The sequence below is a fragment of the Aythya ferina genome (assembly GCF_964211825.1).
Source record: "Aythya ferina genome assembly, chromosome: 2".
NCBI lineage: Eukaryota > Metazoa > Chordata > Aves > Anseriformes > Anatidae > Aythya > Aythya ferina.
The window spans coordinates 88,398,939-88,424,173 of record NC_140297.1 but is presented as its reverse complement, the minus strand read 5'-3'; positions in this window follow the sequence as shown (position 1 = coordinate 88,424,173).

Below are 25,235 nucleotides of genomic sequence, written 5' to 3'. Positions count from 1 at the left end.
CCCCTGCCCCTGTCAGTAGTGCCTGGAGAGGGTGAGCAGGCAGGAGCACTGGCCCAGGGGCAGCCAGAGAGAAGCAGTGCGAGGGGGGCTGGCTCTGGCAAGGGACATGTTGGGGAGAGCAAGCCCCAGTGAGGCACTATTTTCAGTCCCCACTGTCAGGCAGGATCTGTCCAGGGACAATATATTTCCCTTTGTGACAGCTCTGGCAGACACTGCATGCGCGGCTGGTCCGAAGCCCTGCTCAGGGGCTCTTTTCCTAATTAGGAAGAGAATTGAGAAGGAATTCCTCAATTTTTGTGGTTGTTTATCAGCGCCTTGGCAGTCACTCCAGTGGTCACCTTGCGAGGGCAAAGCAATTCTGCAACCCATGGACTTTCGATAAAACGTCCTCAGAGACAGGCTGGTGGAGGACTCATGGTGCAAATGGTCGTACAAAGACTGTTTATGCACAAAGAGATACATGGGCTCGGGGCTGACAAAAGAGACAAACGAGCAATGGTTTCTAAAGATGCGTTTAAAGTGGGGTAATGAACCTTCCAGAAGTGGCCATACTCAGAGTGAGAGAGCAAGAGAGACTCAAACAAATTAGGAGGCACACGTAAGTAAAATACAATTCTTTTAAGGAAGGTGCCTTATGCACAACTAGTAATTAACTTGTGGAGCTTACTGCCCCAGCTGCTATTATTGAGGTCAGAGAAGAAATAAGATTTAAAAAGGCCCATGAATAATACAAACACCAAGTGCTGCACTGAGTAGAATAACAAATTACAAGGGATATAAATCACCATGCTTTAGATCATAAATAACAATAAATTGCTCAGTGATTAGAAGGCAACTTTTGCTAGGGGCAGGTTCCTCAGTAATCGTTCATTTTAGCATTTCTTGCCCTTTTTTTTTTTTTTTCTCTCTCTCTGAGCATATGGTGCTGGCCACTGCCTGAACAAGAGAAATGGGTTTAGATGGCAGGCAGGCATTTTCTGTGCAGTGTGTATTGTATGGAAGAAATTCAGCTTCTTCCATTAGTGCAGAACTATTTAAGAGGGAGTTTCCCTTACAGAAGCACAACAGTAGCAGCTAAAAACCTGCAGCAATGCTATTGTAAACTGTAATGTTAGGAAAAAAGTTAAAAATTAATAAATTTTGAATTATTTTAGTATTTTTAGCCCTCCTAGGTCAGTTCCTAGTTTTTGTCACAATATTGTTTATTTTTTAGGCTTTCTTAAGTAAGTCAAAAAACAATGTCAAGGTAAATGCTGTCCCTTGACTATTGCATTTTTGTGACACCTGCTTTTGATTGCACTGCCTGCCCAACTGATTTATAGGCTGGATGAATGCACGCTGCTTCAGCTGACATACAAGAAGGCCCAGGTTCAAGCTATTTAGATTCCAGGTCCTTGCTAATAGAGATTAATACAGTTCTCTGAGTTAACATTTAATTTCTGGGCTGCCAAAAAGAAAGCAATTTGAAGCAGCTAAGAGACAGTCGTGGAGCTGAGCTGGGTACAAATTGAATCATGGCTTTCAGATCCACTCTTGCTGAAGCGTTTTCGGCTGCACTTCCCTGGCTGGCTTCCTCCTGGCACAGGCGCTCTACAGAGACATTCTGTGCCACTTCCCCATCCTGAGGTTTTCCATATGCTTTATCCATGCTCGGCAATTAAGGGGGGCTCAGGTGGCACCACCCAGCTGCCCTGGAGATTAGGAGTGTGTGCTTGGATCAGAGCTTTTGCAGCTTAGGTCTGCCTCCTTAGGTCTGGGTCAGACTGGACCAGTACTTTGGTACTGCTCAGCTCTGCAGGACACTTCCCTGGATTCTTTTGACCAAAGACCACATTGACCACCATTCACAGACCAAAAACCTTCATTTCTACAGCAATTCATTATAGCCTTCACCTTATTTTCCATTTCTACCTCTCTCCCCAGCACCCCAGGAAGGCAGCACTTCACCCTTTGGAGGAAAACATGCAGGTGCAGAATGGGATGAGGAGGTTGGAGGGGTGCCTGGGGGTTATAAGGGCACTGGCCAGAAGCTGTGCTCTTAGCTATGAATCACAGAATGATGTTTTGAGATAAGATTTTGGGTGTTGGAAAGCTTGGTCATGTCCCCTTCACTGGGCAGCTGAATTGCTGGTACTGTGACACCAGCCTGCTGCCTGGCACCAGGGCAGCTCCAAAACTCCTCCTGTCAGTTCTCTCCACAGGAAAGCATGATCAGTCCTGCCCCAGAGAGAGACTAATAATACTGTCTGCCCTGCTTTGGACCAGCTGCTTTCCTAAAATTAAATACATTGGAGTGCCTGGCGTTTCTTATGAGGAAGTGTTTATAAATGTTAGGTAAGGACTTCACACGACCAGTTATCATTTTGCAGGATGTGCTAATAAGGCTCTCCTCTGTTGCACAGAGATTGCTCAGGCTGCACAAGCACAACTGGTAGCAGCACTCCTCTCCTTAGAGGATTAAAAGTGTCGATTACGATGATGGTTTTGGATTTGATTAGCAAAGAAACCAGCAAAGCCATACCTAAATTACAGGCAGCCTGCATTTTAACTTTGCACCGAGGACTTGGTTTTTCTGCTTTTCCATAACATTTTTCATACCTGGAGTATTTCTCATGCTCACACACACACACATATTTACTGTTTGGAAAGGTGGGCTAGTTGTCATCCTTCCATGACTTTTTGCAGTTCAGGCTGATGCAGTACAGCACTCTCTAGTATGGCTAGAGGGTCAGCTTGCCAGCTGCTGACACCTGAGGTGTTGGTGGGAATGGACACAAAGCGGGATGGCCGTGCTCATGCACAGTGACCTGCTGGTGCCACCTCATGAATGGACAGAGTGTGAGCATGTAGTATCTAACCACAAACTCAAATGTTTAGCAACATAAACATTTGTTTTACATAATGTTTCTGCTTCACCACATGGCACTTATCAGTCTCTACCTGATTATTCAACGTCAAATAATGGTGTCAAATGGTCTGGTTAGCTTTATTCAGCTGGGTTCTTCTCAGGGAACAACGGCTGTTCCCGTCCACCGAGTCCTTGGCAGAGCAGTTAAGTCAGCATGATCCAGCCCTTTTTTGGGGGCCTCCAGATAGTGAGAAAATAGAGGAAAAATAATAGAGCCTTGAGAGCAAAAGGGACAATATGATTATGGAGGTTAATGATGTCTTGGATTGTATCGACACAATTTCACAGGATCAGAGTAAGAATTTATAGCAGTTGACAATGAGACTCTGCGCCCACACAGACAACTGGGCATTCCTCCCACCACCGTATTATTCATCCTGCTGTATGTAGTCCATAAATCCACTGCTATTTCTCTGTGGGAGGAATTCCCCATGGGACACCAGTGGCATGTGGCCGTGGTTTTGCTGGTGGGCTCCTTCTCCAGGATTGTCACCTTTCTCTGGGTGGCCTTTTGTGCAAGGCACATGAAGTTGTGGTGGGCACACCTGCCAACGTGTGCAAGTGCATGTGTGCAGAGGAGCATTGAGCAGTGTGTGTTTAGAGACTATGAAGGATCTGTTCTCAACTCTTCCTAAGGTCTCTTCTGTTTCTGTTACTGCTTTTTAGCACAATTCAAGAAAACCCGTCTTTTCACTGTTATTTATTAGGAATATCACAGCATTGACAACAGCTACAAAAAGAAACCCTTCCCATGCAGATCTGCAAAGTAACTTAGGGCAGAATGCAAAAAGACAAAACACCATTCACAATTCAAAGGGAAGGGTTTAAAATGATACATTTATTTTTATTTCCACTCTCTTTTTAACTGAATTTTTCTCCACGATGGATTTCTGTTGGAAAAAAATAACAACAACAACAACAAAATTGCTTCAGCTATTGATTGCAAACAGATTACCACAAAAATGCTTTTTTGTTTGCTTGTTTGCAAACAGTACCTAACTCCCTAACTCCACCCTAGAGAATAGGTGAACTGGCAAACCCTTCACAGAGACTATTTGCTCATCCTCGTTTAAGGCCTGTGATTGATATGCTGGATGACGTGATATGTGTCTATTCCCTCGGTGCTGCGATTGGATGACTGGAGCTCTTTTAAATGGAAAAATAATGAAATAATCACTTGTGAATAATAAATCCTTGTTTGCATGCTAATACTTTGTTGAATATCAGGTGTGGTATAAAAAGTGGCTATTCCCCAAACAATTTGCTCAAACAAAACCCTTGTTCTGAATTCAAACACTGTTTCTGCCATATCCAGTCATCTGTAGCCGGAGGCTTCACAGAGAAAGTGTGTTTCAGGGAATGATTTAAATGAAAATGGGTGGTTGCTTGGATCATAAAAGAGGGAAGGAGTTCCAAGAATGAGGAACAGTTTGGAAAAAGGGCCAAAATCATAAAATGTAAATTTGTGCTTTTAGGAATTCTTCCCCACTTTTCAGACAAAAGAAACTGCTTATCTTCAGCTCTCTGGGAAACATGTCCTCAGCTGTGGGAGAACAAGAGGCTTTGAATTTGATAGGAAGACGCTGTATGCTGTAAAGGGGAAGCTACGGCCCATGAGTGGACTGCCTCTAATCCTTGGGTTCAGACTACACAGCGATGCCTATGAAGCCCTGGGCTGCTGACAGGAGAAAGAAATTCTTCAGCTCAAACCCAAGGGACTTTGCTTCTTGAGCAGGAGGAGACAAATCCCACATCAGTGCTGCCTGCAAAGATTGCTCTGGCAATATTATGAGAGAGACTAAGGAAGACTTTTTGAAAGTGTTTCAGAATACACACACGTCCATGAGCTTGTGTATGTAGGTAGCATATATATAATGCGTATATGGAATGTGGGTGCATGTGTGTGTGCATGCATCTATAAAATATCAGACTGACAATGGAAGTTTGTTTCTAAGAAACGTGTTTTTTTTCAGATGCGGTTTGGTGATGTAGTAGGCCTGATTATCTGCCGAAACTGAAGAGTTAAAATTGTTGCATGCTGTGCAAAGGATTTTTATATCATTATATTAATCTTAAATTAATTTTAATAACTTTATTAGATTTACTTAGGTATCTGCTTTGTTTGCTAGATTGGATTATCCATTATAAGGACTAGATTTCCCTCAAACGTGGGGATATGCATGTTGCTATAGCTACCCTGGTGCTGGCTATTTATTCTGTAAAGCAGGAAAGCAGGAGTTCTGAACAGCCTTCCTGTTCCAGCATCCGAAACTATCCGTCCACAGTTTTTGTATTCATGTGGATCTTGCATTTAAGTAAATCAGATGGCAGGAGATTTTGTTTCATTTGCCTCTAGAGAAATTGCAAAGACATTCATCTGAGGATATTTGAACTTCATTTAGGTACAAGAAGGGACATAAGGTGTTCAAAGAACACCTTTGAAATTAAGAATTCACAAAAGGGACAGTAGTGAGACCCTGGGGAAGCCCTCCTCTGCCAGAAATAGCTAGAAGAAAAGTAAAGAGGAAAAAAAGCAAAAGCTAAAATGCAGCAGAGGAAAGCTCAGCAGCTGGAGGATTATCTAAAAGGGCCATCCACACTGAAATCCTGGAGATGGGGAACACACAGCTTTCTGTGTTTGCTCTCTCTGGCAGAAGACATTACTGGAACTTGATCCCTGCTAGAAGCAGGGGAGAAATCTAACCTGAGGTTCAATTTCCCCATCCAAAGCATCACCATAAAGTATCCCCGGGAGATGCTCTCTGAATTCCAAGGGTGCATTTAACACTGCCTACCTCTCCAGGGTCATACTCCAGTCCGAGTTCACCTAGAAACTTCTGATGGTTGTGTTCAGATGTGAATCTAAGGGAGAGTGGAGGAGAATACCGGGGGGTGGGTGAGAGAAGGTATGAGGAGGACAAAACATGTTTTGTGACTATAGTGCATACAGAATGGATGCAATTTAAACACCTTGGAGATGACCATCTATCCCATCTGGCCTTTAGGCCACGTGTCTAAGCAATCCTTTGTACATGGCTCTTCATGTTACTTGACCTAGAAGCAAGCAGAGCATACAGCTCAGAGTTTCTTATGCAATGTGGATACCAACAGCCTGACCGAGAAGCACTGTGGAGGTGGTGGCACAAATGCAGAGAGTGAGGTCAGGGGGCACATCAGACTTTCCCTATTTTTGCTTGACAAGCCGTGTAGACATAGCCTAGAATTATCACCGTCCTCTGCTCCATCGACATCTCTGGTATTTCCTCCAGGCCCTGCAACTGGCAGCACTGGATTCTTATTTTACCTGGCATCTGTTGTTTCCTTCAGACCAAATGGTAGCCAGTGTGTCTCATACACTTTAATATCATATTAGCAAAGCCTCAAAATATGTTCGAACACTGGGAATGTGGTTTCCTAAGGTTACACGTTGTCTCCTGTTTTAAAGCCCAATTCAAGGTTTTTGTGTGAAATAAATAAAATAGAGGGAGAAGTTTCTACCCAAGCAGGAGTTTTTAGTTTTCAGTTTAGTTTTCAGTCTGCCTGAAACCCCACGAAGTTGGTTCAACCAAAGGGAAAGAAATAGTTCACTGTCAGGCATGCCCTACCCCCCCTCAGGGGCTGGCTGCCTCACCTAAGCCAGCCCTCGCTGTCTGGGCTGAAGAACTGACATATATAACCTTGACTTCACATTTCATGGCATGCTTAGTCCAAACGCTTTTATTATTCAACAGTTCGTCTAAGCAGCAGGGTGAGACTATTTGCAGAAGCTGAGATTTCAGACTTGATAGGTATCAAGTTACACCTTTATCAAGTATTAAATTACTTTATGATTCCTAATAGCATGAGGTAGACTGTCCAGGATGTGCAGTAAAGTCTGCCCATTCATCAGCAAATGCTATGAATGTGACCTTATGTTCCTAGAATGAGCTGTTGATGCAGTTCAGGTTTCCCTGACCCCGTCTGTCACCCATGTTGCCTCTCCTGCGACCTCTCCCAGCTCCCTGAGGGCACCCTGTCCAAGCAGTAAGCAGGTCCCCTCACTACCTTCTCAGGTATGAGCTAACAATCTCCCCAATTCCACCACCAGGACATATCTTTGTGCCAGCTGAGCACGACACCTGCCCTTTACATACTGTAGGACCTCAGCCTGGAATTTCCCTCATGCTTTGGAGAACCCAGTTATGCTTTGGACTCTTTGATCGCTGGCTTTTGTGAGAGACAATTTTCTATTTTCTCTCTTCCAGGAGTCAGGCCCTTAACAGACCTCTGCCTTTCAACTCTAAGCCATGTCAAACAACTCTGCCTCTGGGCTGAGGAGCCAGGACTGTGGAGTCACCTTGGAGCTGTAAATCTGTTTGAGGGGATGCTAATTAATTTGGGCACTGTTTTTACCTTTCCTGTACCCTATTTTAGCAACCACTTATGATCTAATGTTAATAATTCAGATAAGGGTTCTCTGTCACACAGATACACTGAGGTTATATGACATGCAGCTAAGTGACACACATTAAAGTTCAAACTTTGTGCTAGGAAGTTAATAATCAAGTTACCCGAGTTACCCATGTCAAGGACATTTTGACCTGGCAACCTTCATAGAGACAGCTTCACTTTTACTGTGGGTGAGATGCAAAGGGCTGTGTTCATGTGCCTAACAATCTTAATTATGTCCTAACCACATCCCAATAATCTTAAAGGTGTGCTTTCTCCAGAGATCACGATTTCTCCTTGATTGACCCCATCACAATCTTGGTCATTACCTGCCACCCTGCTTAGTCACATGACTTCTGGAGATCAAGAATCAAAGTGTACAGGAAGTGCATCAAAAATCAGTATCCTACCAAAACACAAGTCTGATTTTCGTAAACACTTCTACACAGAGACATGTTTATCAATGTTTTTAAAAAATTATGGTAAGAAAGAGGTGGTGTCTTGCCCATCCATTGATGACCTTTTGTCTAGACAGCTATTGACTTCCTTTATCTACAGTAATTTCATGTTTATTTCTCTCCAGCTCTCTCCAAGTAACATCACTTCCTTAATACCAGTTGATCTTGCTGTTAATCTCTTTTTTACTTTTTCTTGTACATTTGAATGTATAGTACAGGCATCTGATCTCTCTTTTTTTTTTTTTTTTTTTTTTTTTTTATGCTCAAAACTTCCATACGTCAAGCTCCATTGATTTAAATCTGTTTACACTAGTGGGACATCCAGCACAACACATCTGTTACATGTTCAGAGACTTTGCTCATCTTGGCCCTCACTTTGTAATCTAAATTTTAAGAACAACATTTTGCCACCATCAAAAATATGCTTAAATATGGCAATACAATTTATTTTGAACATCAACAGCATGCAGTAGTCAGCATTAAACTGATTAAATTTGTTTACCTGAAGTTTTAGAAACAGAGAAAGTTATTCTCCATACTTTCGTAAAGTAGCTCATTGTGCAATTTATTTAACTGCTCCAAAATGGCAGAATAATAACATTTAATTACATTGGGATACACTGAACTCCCAGCACACTTGTTTAATCAAAAGTAAATGTTGTATCTGCAGAAGTTTTTTTAACAATGTGTTATGACTACAGCATGTCATATAATATGTTGTTAAACACAATTGAAAAAGTAATATAGAAACATCTGTTCTGTAGAACAATGATATTTTAACACAAATATTTTTCTATAATAACAGCCTGCTACAGAAAATGAAAAATGATAATAAATATGACTGAATTATCTAATGGTTTATATCTTTCTGTTTTCAAATTTGGCTTTGGCATCTTTCAACTTTCAACTACTGACTGCTCAGCATGGTATTTAAGTTACCGAAAGACTTATTATATAATTTATTTATATAATTGGTTCCAGCAATATGCTGAGTGTTGTTTGAAGCACAGTGATAAAAACATCTCTTGTCACAAATTATTTACAGTCTAGATAGAGGCATGGTCCAATTCCCTCACAGCTCAAAAGCTCAGGATACTAACAGTCTTGACAAAAGTTAAGGATCATGTTGGTTTCAAGAAATTCCACTCAGTAGTATCCTTGCCCAAAGTCTCAGCTGCAAACAGCACAAGGTTTTGTCTTCCACTCTAGCTGAGTTGCTCAGGTGCTCAGGCACCTTCAGTCTCTTCCTGCCAGACTCCAGAACTGGACAAAAATGATTTTGGTTGCAACCCATGCCAATGGAACAGAAAGAAGGAATAAAATGTGGGTTTTAGGCTACTATTAGACCTTGTGTCCATCTTTTGCACTTTGTCTTGCACGAATCTCTAAAGAACCATTCATTGCCTGCTCAGGAGGGAGGTAAGGGGCCTTCTCCAGGAGAAGAAGCTGACCATCCTGTGACTCAGGAGCTCCCCAGAATCACAGCTGCTCACCACCTGCCTCGCTGTGCTGCCAGTGGGTTAGGGGAGCAGAACAAGAGAAAGCTGGGCCTTACACAAGTGAGAAAACATCCATGTCAAACATGACAGGAAGGGAAGGTTCCTGCCTCAGAAAAGGAGTCCTTTGATAAGCACGGTGAATCATTTAAAACCCAGCAACATGGCAGTCATTAATTAAACCATCATGCAAAAAGGGGCTGCTTCAGCAATTTACTTGCATCAGGCATTTCTAAAAAGATATATGCTGTCCCACCCAGATTTTTCATGAGTTGCGACCTCGGGACACGTCTCTGTTACCAGCTGTGCAGCGGTGATAGCATTTGTCATGCAGCGAACCCAAAGCAGATGAGGCAGAGATGAGTCCTGCAGGGCAGCTTGAGCAGGTCGCAGTACCTCATACCACACCGCAAGCAAGCCTAATCAAAAGCAGAGCTTTGCGTGAAGCCTCGGGACCTCTGCTGTTTTATTCTTTCATGAACCAAGTGTCAGCCAGCACTTACCAGCTATCTCTCTCTGAGCAATGTTTAATTTATTGAATTGTTTCATTTATCATGACCACAAGGGTGCTTTAAAGTTTGAAATGTATTATGTCACTGAGAAATGCATGCTTGGAGAGGGTGAACTCTCCTGCTGCTGCTGTCATTACTAAAGTCGTTAAAGAAGATGATCAGAGTTTTAATTGTTCCCTGAGTCATTGCATCATATCTTTGTTTGGGTTAGGGCAGAATGCTTCATGGGCTAGTCGCCATTCCAAAAAGTGGTGGAAATTAATCATCTGCTGTCTCACTGTGGTCCAGGGACACTGACCCTAAGGAGAACGAACAACAAATCACCTCTCCATCAACAGGCACGGCTGCTGATTCCCCATGTGCATGTAGAAGTGGGCCTGGCACCCCTGACACTACTAGAGGAGACCTCTGGCTTGGACAGAGGAGCAAACAGACAGCCGCAGCGCCCACCCCTTGTCCCCTGCTCACCAGGGACTGAGGGAGAGACAGAAAGAGGACCCAAAGCACATGCTGGTTTTCTTGAGGGCACTGCCCAGAAGCTGAAGATGTGAGCATATTGTTTTTAAATGGTAGGGAGGGAGTCAGCATGGGTTTTATCTGGCCAACTGCCTCAAAATGAGTCGCTCTAAATCAGTCCCTTGGAATCCAGACAATGTAAACCTTTCCTGTCCCAAGCACATGCCAGCATTCACAGCTGCTAAAATGTGGGCATACTCCTGCATCCCAAAAATAAATTGTGGCCATAGTCGATATACCCAGCCCTGCACCCGTGGCTGCAACTGTCTTAGAGGCCAGCTGTGCAGAATTCGAGGCACTTAGACTATTAGGAAATGCTGGCTATAGAAGGGAAGAGAGCATGGCAAAATGTTTTTCATATCTTGTGAGTTGTGAAGCCGGGGAGACAATAGACACAAATTAGGGCAAGAGCTGAGGTGGACAGGGTAAAATGGTTTGGGAAGCTATTTGGGAAACATTGATCTATCTCTAGGCCACTGCCCATATCCTCTCTGGGAGGCTCAGCTGGGGCTATGCTGAATTACACCACCTAGAGGCTCTGATCCATGGCATCAGGTTGGCTGAGAAGGTTTGAGCAATAATCGTATAGCCCTTATGAGAGCCAAGAGATAAACAGAAGAGCAGTATCCTGCTACATCCAGGAAAAGTGCCGGCTAATATAAAATGTCCACTGTAGTGTCCTCTAAGGTGGTGGACAGTCTGGTGACTCTTGGAAAAATTAAAAATTGGTGAATAGTGGTTTAAAATGGACATGGCTCAAATTATGGATGTGGTAAGAACTGCCTTGTGTTTTGAAGAATGCTTCAATTGCAGGAAAAAGAAATTATGCCCTTTCTGTCCTTCTGATCCCAAGAGGTGGGATGATTGCCAGACTCCCATTTTATACTAGTAAGGACTAAAGCCACTCAGCACCATGCAGAAACAGAGCCCATCGCTATTTATGAGGAACATTTGCATGTAGTGATGATCCTAACCACTAACTGAAAGAACACTGCAGTCTGCATAGTCCCAAATGCATCAGATAAAAATGATCATAAAAGAAGATGATTTGCTGAGACTTAATGTGTTTAAATATTCAGTTTTCCAACAGGAAGAAAATCTACCTAACATACAGCTTATAAAATATATATATATCCTACAAGAATAGCCTAGGCACCTTTTGTAAAAGAAAAATGTTTTAATTATAAACTGATGTTGCTCAGAGTACATTCTCCTATCTTTACTACTGTGATTCTAGGAGCTGAGGGTTTGTGGTTGTCCTTTATAATTTTCATTTTGGGTGGAATATAACTCTATTCAGAAAGGAAACAGAAAAGAAATGAGGTCACTGGATTTAAAAGAAGGCATTACACACCATCTTCCTTTCTCCTCACAGTCGTGAAATAAATTGATAGTTCCTCTAGGGCTCTGAATGAGAGTTACATGGACAAGACCACAGGAAACTCTCTGCCTACAAAGCAAAGAAAGTTACAGGGCAGACTATGAGCTGCTGACACAGACAGTAACTTGCTGATCACAAAAAAAAAAAAAAAAGGTCAAGGTTGAAATGTACTAGGTAGGGATCATCAAAGGGGTGAGTAGTCACAAACTGCCTGAAATCCAAAGGCCTGTTCGATGTTGTGCCCCCTTTCAGATGTGCCCTGTTGTCTGCACCCATGGAGGTGCTGAGACCTGTTGTTCTCCTTTCTTGCCGGGACCACTCAGAAAGGTCCCTCAAAATAATAAGATAATTACACCGAGAATAAAAATCCCAGTAGAGCTGCTACTGCTTTACTTTCCCTCAATAAAAGTAATGTCCTGTGCTCAGTCCCATTGTCCCTCCTGGTGGGAGTAGGCCAGTCCCCAGCAGACCTCACTTGTGTCTCTGCAGGCCCTGCATTAACTAGGACCAGGTAAGCTTGCTGGGGTTTTGATGCTTGTTTGATTTTCCCCTGGAAGGTCAAGAGTCTTGGACTCATCATGACCTGCATTGTTAGAGGCAGACAGGAACCAATTCAGCTGAAGAAAAGCTGACCACAAAATAAGGCTGGCCTCTTGCACATCTGGGTTTCTTTCAAGGAAGCACAGACTTTTCAGGCTACTACCAACTTCACAAACAGCGCTTTTAATGATGTTCCTCCAAGAAGGACATGTTCACTGAAACATCTCAGCACCTGAGGGTAACAAATCAGGCTGATTGGCTCTATTGGACATGCAGAAACCGAAGCAAGAGGGCAATGTTTCTCAGGCATGGCATACTGTCGAGGCTGAAACATACAACTGCCCAAAGCAGGAAAGTGCACTGCGAGTCTTATGCTCACATGTGACATCGGGTTATGTCTCTGTAAACTATTATTAATTTCTTATTTATAGTTCTAATAGGTATAGAAATGAGTGCATAGGACAAAGTAAATTGTTTAATTTTGACAATTACATTTGTGTCATAGGTGTTCAAGCATAAAGGCCTTTAAGTTAAAAACTAAACTGCAAGCTCAGATTCTGCAAGAGATAAAGCAAAGAGGACCGAGATCATGGGCCTGAATTTCTACTGCAGATGCTCTTCTTGGATTCATTTCAGGTGCCTCTGAGTCTACCATGAAATTAGGCAATTTTTTAACTGTTACATCCCCAGCACAGGAGCTCGACTGATTTCTGTCAGACCTAGATGATGCTCTGACCCTGCAGTCCAGCAGCCTCTTTCAAATTGAACGAAACTAAAGCATCTCATTTTTCTCATTCTCCTTGGTGTAGTTTTAAGAAAGATAAATTTTGAAGTGGACAAGAGTAAATACTGCCATTTTGTTCTTGCTCCAGATCAGGTAGCCTCTCTTGGCCTTTGTGTTAAGTAGCTGAAGTCTCATGAGACGGTTTCTGAGATGCAGAGGCTGGGAGGTGAACACAGCAAACTGGATAGGCAGGCAGCTTGGGAGATTTTGTCCTTTCCTAAGCTGGGACAACACTGTACAATACAACAGACATCCTATTTCCCTTAGCAATAATAATGTTCCCATGTAGGGAAAAAACTGTTCAGTCCTTCAGCATTCACAGTTTATTCAGTCAGGATATGTATTATGGCCTCATAAACTGGGACACCTGTCTCGTTGTCTATTAAATATTAACAGCAGCAACGTAGAAATGAACTGTAATAGTTTTATTATAGTGGTGTTCTGGGTAAATCTCATTACAGTGTAGTGTGGATGTCAACAAACGGGAAAAAAAAGTACGAAAACATGAATTTTATATGAAAATTGCAGACTGATTTGATTTAGGCACAATAGCACCCTTTTGGCATAGGTAACAGTACTGAGTCATCCTTCAGTATTACATTATAGAAATGATAATGCTTATCACCCCTGAAGTATCTTTGTTTTGATAGATATCAAAGCATTTGTTTAGGGCTGAAAAAGACCTTAGGAGCATGAAGCAAAAGAAACCAGAGGTACAGCTGGTACCTGAAACAGGCTGCATCAGCCTCAAGAAAGGCAGTGCAGAAATAGGGCTGGCACCCTGACTCCTGGTCCCAGCACCCTGCTTTATCCACTTAAGGGTGCTTGCTACAAAGGGACGGCACGCCGCCACGTCTACCCACGACCTATATTCCACGCAATCCCATTAGCTCTGCCGCCTGGTTCCTGACCTTTATCGGCAAAGTGCGCAAAGCTGGGGAGGCTTGAGAACCGTCTTTAAAAAGAAGCATACTCGATACTTCCTTGTTTCAGCCCAAGCAGGAAGCAGCAGCACAGAAATACTGCACCAGAGGCTATTTTTGCTGCTTTCCGAGCCTGTGACCCTCAGCATTGCTGTTTGCATGGATAAGACTCCACAAGTCTCCGGATCGGGCTGGAGGTCTCAAGAGTCCCAACTTTCTTGGTGGCCTTCCAGTCAGTCCTGGGTTTAGCTGAGCTGGGAAATCTGTAAGAATAGCTTTTGTCCTCCTGTTGCTCAATTCCTGTTTCCCAGCCTTACTGAAACAAAAGAGGGGCAGGTGACATTTTTGGTATCTCAGACAAAAACGATTTTCCTGGAACTAAAGAAAAGGTCAAATTCAGTTCCTGTTGCAACTCCTGTGCACTTCTGGCCCATGGGTCCTTGTATAGGAGCGGTCTCTCTACACTCAAAACCAGATAATGCTTTTTTGCCCAGTTGTAGTCCTTTATGCATTAACTTATTTTAAACATCAAGCAAATAAATGTTTTATTCTAGCTTCATTGACCCAAATCATTAATTAATGCCATAGATGTGAAGGGCATAAAATCACTGAAGACTCAGTTTAAGAGATTCTTAATGTTTCTCAGACAATTCCAGAAAACAAAGCCTTGAGGCTACATCAGAGAAAAATATTGTATGCCAGGTTAAGCCATCTTAAATGTGTTCTCATCACTCCAGTGGTCCAGTCAGGAATATGGAAAAAAAATAATCTGAGAAGTGGTCACTTTAATTGAAAATTTTAAGTGTGGAAGTCTGTCAATAAATGACAAATCACCCAAAATAATTGCCAACAAAATTTTACCCATACAGGTAAAATTTTTCCTATACAAGTAAAATTTACCTATACAGGTAAAATTTATCGTATACTTTCAATATGCTGACAATTTCCTTTAAAAAGGCACCACTTAAAAAAATAGTTCAGTGAAGGTTTTATTTAATATTAATGCTATTTTTCGTCTGACTTAATCTGTAATAAAGTCAGAGTTCTGTCATACTGTGCATATCATACCATACAGACCTTGACAGGGAAAAGGAAAAATAAGGAGGGTATATACTGGAAACTCAAAAACTGCCTGCAGTAAGTTTTCCATATGTAATAAAAGTCCTTAAAGGGAAGGAATAGGAGAAGGAACATGTCTGGTCTCTTTTTCTTGCCTTTCTCCCTGGTCTATATTTATTGTCTTGCCAGAGTTTATACCTGGGTATAGTCCCAGGCTAAACATTGTGTGGGAATTGAAGGGGTATAGGGAACTCCACAGTTATTCCACATTCCACAGAAATTCCACATTTTGTAGAGATTCGGGAGAAAGATTGGGTGGTGTTAACATGACTTCTTGTTTGAAGCTGATCAGTGGTACTTCCAGGACAGATGCTCACAGATTTTTACAGTTTTAAGTGGCTGATTAACATTGTGACTATCTCAAAAGCTGGCTGAATGATAAGGAGAAGATTTGCAAATTTATATTTAAATAAAGAACCTTACAGCTCCTTTTAGGGTAGAAGCTTTTGTAACTTCAGCTCTTTGGACATCACAGTATTTGTTATTTTAAAATATTTATAAATACTGAAATTGTTAGAGTGGATTATGTATTATTTGTTTGTTTGTTTGGGGGTGTATTTTTGTTGTTTTTATTTGTTTTAGTTGTGAGTTGTCAGGGTTTTTTTGCTTGTTTGTTTGTTTTGCAAATTACTTTTGAACATTATCCTGTTGAACTTTTTCAGTCATTGGGTCTGGGTGTTACAATTACACAGCATAACCCAGAATGATAAAGCCAGTAAATAACCAGAGCAAAGAGCTTGCAAAGAAACTATGGGTAGACATACTGCTCATCAAAAACAGCTAGCAAAGTTTTGCAAAAAATTACTTTTATAGGGAAAAGTAGGAAAGATTTCCTGACCAGTGTACAGTCCAAAGAAAAGACAGGAAGTTACAGAAATTTATGCAATGCTGGGTTCAATAACCTTAATAACCTTTCTTTTAATACATGTTATTTATACAATATCTATTGAGTAAGTAGAACAAGAGCCCATCAAGTATATTCTGTACCTTAAGGAATTTATGTTCTGTCATTAAAAAATGGTATTAATGGCTACTACATTGTTTCAGGTCATAAAGTTCAGTTCTGGATTAATGAAGAACATGTATCAATGTTATATTATACTTGAATAGACAAATTTAAAGGAATTTTCTTTCCAGTCATGATCAATGTCACATTTAAAGTCACAAAGGGCTCACATACATATTGAAAATAAATTTCTTTCATTTAGGATAATAATAATAATAATAATAATAATAATAATAATAATAATAATAATAATAAACGTTGCTTAGTAAGTTATTTATACTTTGCTAGGAAGTAAAAAAGAGAGAATATGGAGCTAAGTTATATGTAACTGCTCTGTGGCTCTACTTACTGAAAAATGCAAACAAATAAATATAGAAGCAATAATCCATTTCAGTTGTGTCTAATGGCAGATAATGTTGGTGATAAGTAGTGTAATATGTTCTGCCCTCTTATCTGGAAAGACCACAAATAATGGCTAACTACTGATACAAACAACATTTCCCTGAGCAAATTCTTTTTTTTCCTTCCAACTATGTATGGACTCTGTGAATAAGAGCCCTGTGATGATCATGACTTCTGAGTAATTTATGTGATGTCTTGGAATAAATATTTAATTTATGACTTTGTTGATTACCCTGGCTGAAGGGGAAAAAGCTTGAAGCTCCCAAGCCCCCACCTCATCTGCTTTTTCATCCTCCGATGTATTATTTTCTCAGCAGCCCAGCTGTTTTCTCCTAATACTGTACTCATTGTCAGGATTATCTTCAGCAATGTGAACTGTAAACATGGCACACTGTAGCATAGCTAACGGTGTGGCAGAAGGCCAAAAGGAAAACTGTCCCTTACATCTGAGAGGCATCTGAAAAACAGACCCAGAAAGGGTCTTTCTTCCCTTTTCTGGAGAATCCCTGATGTCACTCGAGCTAGTGTCATCTTCTCTCCACCAGAGATTTAGTCACCGTGAATGTTTTCAGTAGAAAATTACTTCTGTGTTTTAATTTAAGAGTTCAGTGGTAATGTTTGAGAAATCATGTCCATGTATTTACCTTATGTAGCATTGTATGTGGGAAGTAGCCAAAGGTTGTTCTGATTTCACGAGAGACAATGGCAAAGTAAAGCTCCACAATAACAGAGCAGCTGTTTCTAGGAGATGGGGTACTCCTGTGGAGACATGTAGCACTTCATTATTTTTTGTAGTTATGAGGGAAATAAAGATTTGTCCTCATTTTCCACTGGAGGTGGGGATGTTCTTCATCAGCACACTTTCAGAGACCAAAAAGGAGAACTCGAGGCAATCAATTTCCATTTGCTATGAATTTGGGTAATGCAGTTCCTCCATGGTTCAGGTTCCTCACATGTAAACATGGAAAGAAAATCATCCCACTAGTTTGTAATGTATCTTTGTAGCTGTAATATCCAGACCCTAGCCTATTGCTAGAGAGAAGTATTTTACTTTATTAAAGTCTGTCTGAAGGGTAAGAATAAGGTCCACAAAGATTTGAAATCACTTATTCCTCCTGAAATTATTGGGTAGCAGAGGCCAAAGTGGGAACTGAGAACACAACTAGTTCTCTGTGCCTGTGTCCATGGTACTACCAGTATAACAAGGAACACCAGTCAAGAAGAATCCATGAAGAAGACTGTTGGCTTAATGGGCAACACAGATGACATCAACAGAGGTGGCTTTTTTAGTTTTGCTTAGCCATTCTTCAAAAAATACGTTTCAGGCCATTGTGAAATTAGCTTTAGTAGGGTAAGGGTATCATCAATGGTATCATCAATAAATGTAGCTTTCCTCTATGAATTCCACAAACGACTGGGAAGAAGTGTTTAGAATAGAGCAGCTCATCAGCCTTCACTGGAGCTGTCATTAACTCTCAGACCTTACTTTTACTTCCTTACGTCACCCACACTTAGCTTTCAGTTTAGTGAAGGAGCGAGCAGTGCTTCATCCCCAGTCCCAGTGACGGTCGGGATGCAGAGCCACGCAGACGCTGTAGTCAGCAGAATCAAAGCACGTGTGCGAGTCCTGTCTCCAACAACCCCTCACACATATCTCAGCTTTAGACCAGATTAAAGGTCAAACTTTGCTTCTGCCTTTTTTGATGCGGACAGCAAACGTCCTCAGGCAAACAAGCTATTATGTTTTATTTCCCCAGTTAGTGGAAAGCAGCTGTAATGCTTAGCATAATTAACGAGGAGGTCAGACAGTAATGCTTTGTATACAATAGTGTTATATGCAGCACTAAGGCAAGTAATTGCCCATAAAAACTCTATCTTGTAAAAAGGGAGGTGAAAATCCATCTCCCTTGGAGAAAAATCTAGGAGCACAGTACTTCCTTTCAGTCATCCCTAAAAATATTCCCTCTTTATGTCCTTCAAGGCCAGAAAATCATTTAACAAAAATATTCAGAAAATAATCCACAGCAATATCCACTCCTGTTTTTATTAAAAATCTGTAAGCATTGACTGTTACAAATATACATGAAAAATACACATTTAAAAAGAAGCAAATTGCACATGGTGCTGTATTTACTGTGTCCCCTGATGTGTCTAAAGATAATTTAAAATTATAATTTTGCAAGTTGATGTGCCAAGTAGCTTCTTGTGAGCTCCGTTGTGGAAAATTGTTGTTCAGCGCTTCTTTGATTGCAATAGAATGCATTCCTACAGATAGGTGTGAGAAAAGCCATTTGTATGTGCTCATTTTTGATAAAATGGCTGCTTCATTTCTGCTGAAACCAACAAAGGCAAGAGCAGGAGACACACTTTCAAAAATAATGAACAAACTAACCCAACACTAGCTCAAGTTGAGTCATTCACTAGAAATACGAGGGTGCTGAAGAAATGGCAGGAAGAATGGTATCCCTTTCAAGCTAAGTTTCACTAGCTAATTTGTCTTTGATCTTTTTTGATAGAAGTACAGAGTGGCTTCTGAAGGTGGTAAAATTGAGGACATACAAACATCTGTCTTGCTCACTCCACTTAGGAGATGATGTTCAGCTCCAACAAAAGGCCTTTCTGGCTCACCCCTGGAGCATCTTTTCTTGCTACTGTAATGATAGGCCATAACACAAAGCATTTCTTGGACATCCCTTTACTTCAAGAAAGCTGTTTTTGATTTTGCTGTGTACTAAAGACATCTGAAGACCACTCTGCCAGACTTCTCATGTTAACTAGTAACCTGCTCTTGTACCAATGTATTCAGCAGAACTGGGGGACAACAGGATCAGAATATATATTATATAGGTTACAGCATGTATATAAAACTGTATGGAGTCTTGCTTGATGTGACTGATCTTGATAAAATGTCAGTCAGCACCTTATTCCATTTACACTTTCACCAATTTTGTGATGTTCACAGTGGAATTGATCAGTTTGATGTGACCAGTTCAGGTCCTGTATAAAAATGTTAGGACCCCATGTAAGAAGGTATATTAATATATGGATTTTTCTAGAAGAATTAATTTTATACATTATGTTTGTATATATCAGATGGCATTAATAGCACCTGAACTCAGCCATCTAGAAGTAAGGAATCTACTACTACTAGTCCTCTCTACTCCATAGGGGAGGTCATCCCATCCAAAGGTCCTTAGTGACTATAGAGGCAATTTAGACAATCATTTTAGATTAAACACTTAACCTTTGCAACTGTTTCTTAGAATGAAATAAAACAAAACAAAATAAATAAAATAAATAATTAGTCCTGAATGGCTTTTGAAAAAGCTATAAAGATGTAAACCATGGGCAAGATGGTCACTGCCTCCCCATCTTTCCTCTTCTTTTACTTCCATTTTCACATCAGTATAACCCAGACTTCTGCTTACCATTGCTGGGACACCAGCTCAAATGGAAGGAGCATCTGGGAGGAAACGCACTTGTCATGACATGCTCTGTGAATATTTTACATGACATTTACATTTTTATTTCACAGCTGTTTTGGCATTTCAGTGGCATGGGAACAGTGCAATTGAACAGGAGCTTGCATATTGCTGCTTTTTGTTGTTCTTGTTGAAGCCTAGAATATTAGTTAAAATCTTCAGGCATGTTTTTCAGTGCACTGAAGAGGCACTCTAATATTTTAACCTAAGACACAATGTTAATAATATCCTTAAGGCTGGCTCTTGGACTCCCTCCTTATGGAGACAAATGCTACCCACACATTCTTTTGCCTGATACACAGACAGTCATAACTTGGCGATTAGCATGGTTTCAAGGCCTACTGAGATAAATCAGAAAGGAGCACCACATTACTTTATATAGACTAATAACTTGAAACACGTGGGGTATGGAATGCAGAAAAAGCTGTAGGAAGGAATATTTCTATTGAACAACTCTCTGTCAAAGATAACAGCAAGGAGTATAAATTATGGATGGCACAAAGAGAAGAGAGGAAAAACAGGGAGGAATTTGAAGACCAAATAGCCAAAGATATAAAAGCAATTTATAAATTCTGAGCTGATTCTGCCATCTCTGAGATGTGACTAATGCAGAGACAATGACAGCACATAGATGTCTCAGGGAGAAAGAAAATGCTACAGGAAGGAAAAATGAAAAAAAAAAAAAAAAAAAAAAAAAGGAAAAAGAAAAGAAAAAGATAGTTAACTGTCCATAAGCGTGAACTAAAAGCAGAGTTGTATTTTGACCTGTATGCAATAATGCAAGGTTAAAAAAAAGAGGAATATAAAAGCACTGATTTTATATATAGGTTCCATATCTTGTTTGCATCCATACTGATTTGAGGTGTCTGTTTTCTAGCAGATTAATACTATTTCTTTTCTCAAAAATAAGGAGATATAAAGATATAAAGCCTGTAGATTTAGTCTGATGGCTGCTTCATTGATTCTGAAGCTGAAATAATGTAGCCTCCAAAACCACTAATATTTCTATTGTGACCAGGCTTGTCCAGAGTTTTACAATCCTAATTAGTTTCACAGTTGTCTTGTTGTTTTCCTGTACTCCCCCTCTGTCTGCTCATCACCATCTGTTGTCGTCCACGGTAAGATCTTAAAGGAAGGACCATCTCTTTGTTCTGCCTTTATACAGCACTTCACAGAAATAGCTCATTATGGGATCCCAGGGCTGAAATTCCTAAACACCATGGCAATAAATGCAGTGGACAGAAAGTGTAATGAGTCTCAGAAACAGTGGAGAAATGCCCCAACTCTGGCTTTTGGACAATATCTCTTGCTTTCTGACTACCTTTTTTTTTTTTTTTTTTTTCCTGTTCCATTTCTGTTTTGGCTATCACAGGAATTAGTAGAACAAGGAGTTAGACGCAAACACAGAGCTTGATGACGATACAAACATAATTTGGGAAGAAAAAACAATGAAAGATGTGGAACAGACTAAAGTAAACTTCAGAACAAGTTCTCAACACTAAAGTGAGGGCAATATGGAAAGTCACCTTTCCTTGTACCTATACTGCAGTCTATTTGTGTTTTTATTATTATTATTATTATTATTACTATTATTTGTTTGTTTATTTTCTCCTGTCAGAAGCACTTACGTGAAGACAAGTTGGCTATCATTTCCATATTGAACTTCTGATGGACCCAGTCCATGACTGTGTAGTGACATGGAGCATTAGTCCTAAGGACCTTCTATGCTCTCCTCCTTCAGCAGCTCCTTATTTCCTCCATCCAAGAGCAGACTGCAGCTCGGCATGATACTCAGTGGATGCTTCCTATTCACTGCTCTTCTTTCCCACAAGACCTTTGTGCTTGTCATTTAAACTTGCTAACAACCTAAGATCATAGTTCATACAGTAAGTAAAAGCATGGATTACATAGCAAGAACAAAACAAGAATATTATTTCAGTGAAGTGAGCTGGTGACCAGAACTGGCATCTCTGAAACTTAGGTGCATTGTAAATTATTGTGTTTTGGAGTCAGGGAGGTGGCTTACATTTTTGAGAAATTGTACGGAAAATCTGCACAAAATTAAATTTTTTTTACTGCTAAAGAAAACAGAATTAACAAGATTAACAAGAAACAAGAAACAAGAAAACAAGATTAACAGAAAAGGCTAAGCACCATGGAAACACATTAGTTCAAAGGCCTTACTTTGATTGGATGTGAAATGTGAGCTATAAATTACCTCCAAAATCTGAGTTTTGTGTCCATACAGCTGTTTAGGAGACATTGTCTTGAACATCAGTTAATGGAGTTTGGCACTTGAACAAGTCAATACAAGACAGTGAAGCTAAATATTTGGGAGGACTAGTCTTTCAGATTTTTTTTTTTTTTTTAATACACCCAGTTTTGTGCTTCTTCATGTTAAATTGTGGTCAATATGCATTAAATTCTTCCAATGGAAACTGCATTTTCAAAGGTTTATTATTATTTTAATTTATATATAATCAGTTATGACAACATTCAGCAAATCATTTTGTTGTCTATGCCCACAGTTTGTGTCCATTTTCAGTAATCTCTTATAAAATACTTACTCTGTATTATACTGTGACTTACAGGACCATCATGACAACCTTCTAATACTCTTTTAACCCTATACAAATTTCTAAGTACATCATTGCTTTAAAATAGCACCTTGATAGGCATGTTTTTTTTATGTTTCAGATGTCCACTTTTTAAAATGCATGTCCTAACCTGTGCTATTATTTTAAAATGACATGACTGATGAAGTAAATTACAGCCCTGTTTTAAAAAATTAGATATCATCTCTGCAACATGTGCAGTCTGTCTTAATGTAGGAAATTGCAAGGTGATTGAGCAAATGCTGAAGCCATACTATTTAGTTGTTGAGGTGACTTTAAAAGACAAGATGACTACTCAGAAGATGACTGTTCCCAGGGTAGTCCCTTACACTGGTAACACAGCAGCCCATTGTGCAGGGCAGCAATTAGGAGTGCCAGCGCTGATTGGGATCCTGGGGAGCATTGTTCTTCCTGATTTTCAGGTCATTCCACCCAATGGGCAGATGCTGAGGAAGTCATAATAGGGATTATCAATTTGGGAGTTCAAATCAGCAGATGACCATGGGTAAGTGTGGGATTTTTGCACATCAGGACTGCTTCATAGAGGAAATAACTGTGTCTGAGAGGAGAGGAGAAGCTAACTGTGACACACACAAGCACCTGGTGTTGATTTTAGGGAGGTAATTGTCAGTGTGCCTTTTGCACCTCAGAGGAGCCATGGGGGCTCACATTCCTTTCCTCTCCTACGCCCTGTAATCACAGGGGTAAAGACCATCATTACCTGCTCCCTGCAGAAATGTTCCCAGGACATACCAACTATTGCACCTAAAGCCTATGAGTGCTTTAAAAATTTCATGGCAGCAATAAATGGCCCAGAAAATGCTGGGGTCTCCCTTGTGAGCTGTCTGCCAGGCTAGCTTCAGGCATATTCCCGGGGAGCTGAACACCTTGGATACTGCCCTTTCTGTGCTAGTCATCCTTGGAGGCCGGTGCCGTGCCCTCACAAACAGCCTCCAAGCTCTGCCGCAGAGACCGGTTGGCAAAACTGGTCTTTCTGCATGAGATAGGGCCTCAGTGCAGAAGAGTCAACAGTCAGCATCCTATGTTAAAGTGCTCCTTGGGGAACAAGTTTTTTGAGCAATATCAACATGCTCAGTCCATGCTCCTCCACTTGGGAGGATTGGCTCTGCGCCTTGCCTGTCTCTTGGACCTGGAAAAGTTAGGCTGCATATTCCCCTCCCCTCCCTTTGCCTTATTTTTTCTCCACATCTGAGCTATCAACAACCTAGGAATAGTGGCATGCAGATGACCTGAATGGATCTCCAGGTGTGACATTACTGTTAAGAGGGCATGAGAGAGCCCTTGGTGGATGAGTGAGCTGAAGAACGCCAAGCTGGAGCATGGAAGAGAAATTACTGTGCCTGCCTGGGGCAATATAGAGACTGTGGCCAAAAGACTGAGGATTTACACCAGAAATAGGCCGTTGAAAGTTGGAAGAGCAGCAAGAATAACTAGAAAACCTTTGCCTTACAGCAAATGACATAAGGATTGTGGTCTAATGGTTTGGAAGTGAATGCAATTAATTGTGGGTGCAGGTTACTGAAGAACACGGTAAAATCTAAATCACTGAAGTCTTTAAATCAGACTGGCTATTATAAAATATAAGATAGCTGAGAAAGGAGTTGAAACAGTGAAATAGCAAAATGATGTCCTACACCCTAGGTGCTGGTTAATCAAGAGATGCTGGCATCGCAGAGCCTAACACACTCTTCATTACGCATTTTCATTAAGCGCAACATATCGTTCTTATCTAAACCAATACCTGCGAGTTGAGCAAATTCCTTATGCTTATAAGAAAATATCTCTAATTTCAAGCCAAAACTTATTTTTTGTGCCTATGTTTTGCAAATGTTTCCACTCACTGTACAATAGGTCATGAGGAGGCAGGAAAATTTGTGATCAGGTTCCTGTATGGGTGTATAACTGTGCAGTGGTAATATATTTACTTGCAGCAGATGGAATGAATATGGGAGAACATCTAATGTGGTAATTGACGCTAAAATCTAAGGCATTAATTAAATGTGTGTTCTACTTAAGGAGTCAACTGAATGATGAGTGACAATTAAAAATGATGTCTTTATAATTATTCCAATTCCTACTTATGCAAGTAGAGTGTGACTGCATATTAAAATATGATTGAAGGTTTTATGACTCCTTATTCTTTCACAGCTAAAACGTTTGCAATTATTTCTCACTCAGATTAGAGAAATGCATAGCAATGTAAAGTAAAACAGCGTAGGCTTGATTCTCCAGTCACTTAACGCAGGTTTTATATTGGCATATGGTGACTCCCTTGAGCAGAGAACGCCTCGGTTAGGGTGATTTGAATGGACAATTAGGCTCAGCATGCTGAATGCTGCAAATTCAATATGAACATCTGGGGATGTATTTATGGATCAATGATTCATTTTTTAAAATAATATTTGGTCAGGTTTGCAATGTCTCCTGCTGAAACACTGGCTGCAATGGTAAGGGTGGAGAGCTCTCCTTCCAGCCAAAACAGTGGGAAAACTCTCTTTCCTTCACAGGCAGGGGGGTTAGCCCATTCACAGAATTTGGTGTGCTCTCCCTCAGTCTGTGTATGCCTAACATATTTTTCTGAAAGCACTTAGCTAGTATAGCAGATTCAAACTCCGCAAAAGGGCTGCCTGCAGCTCGCTTTGGA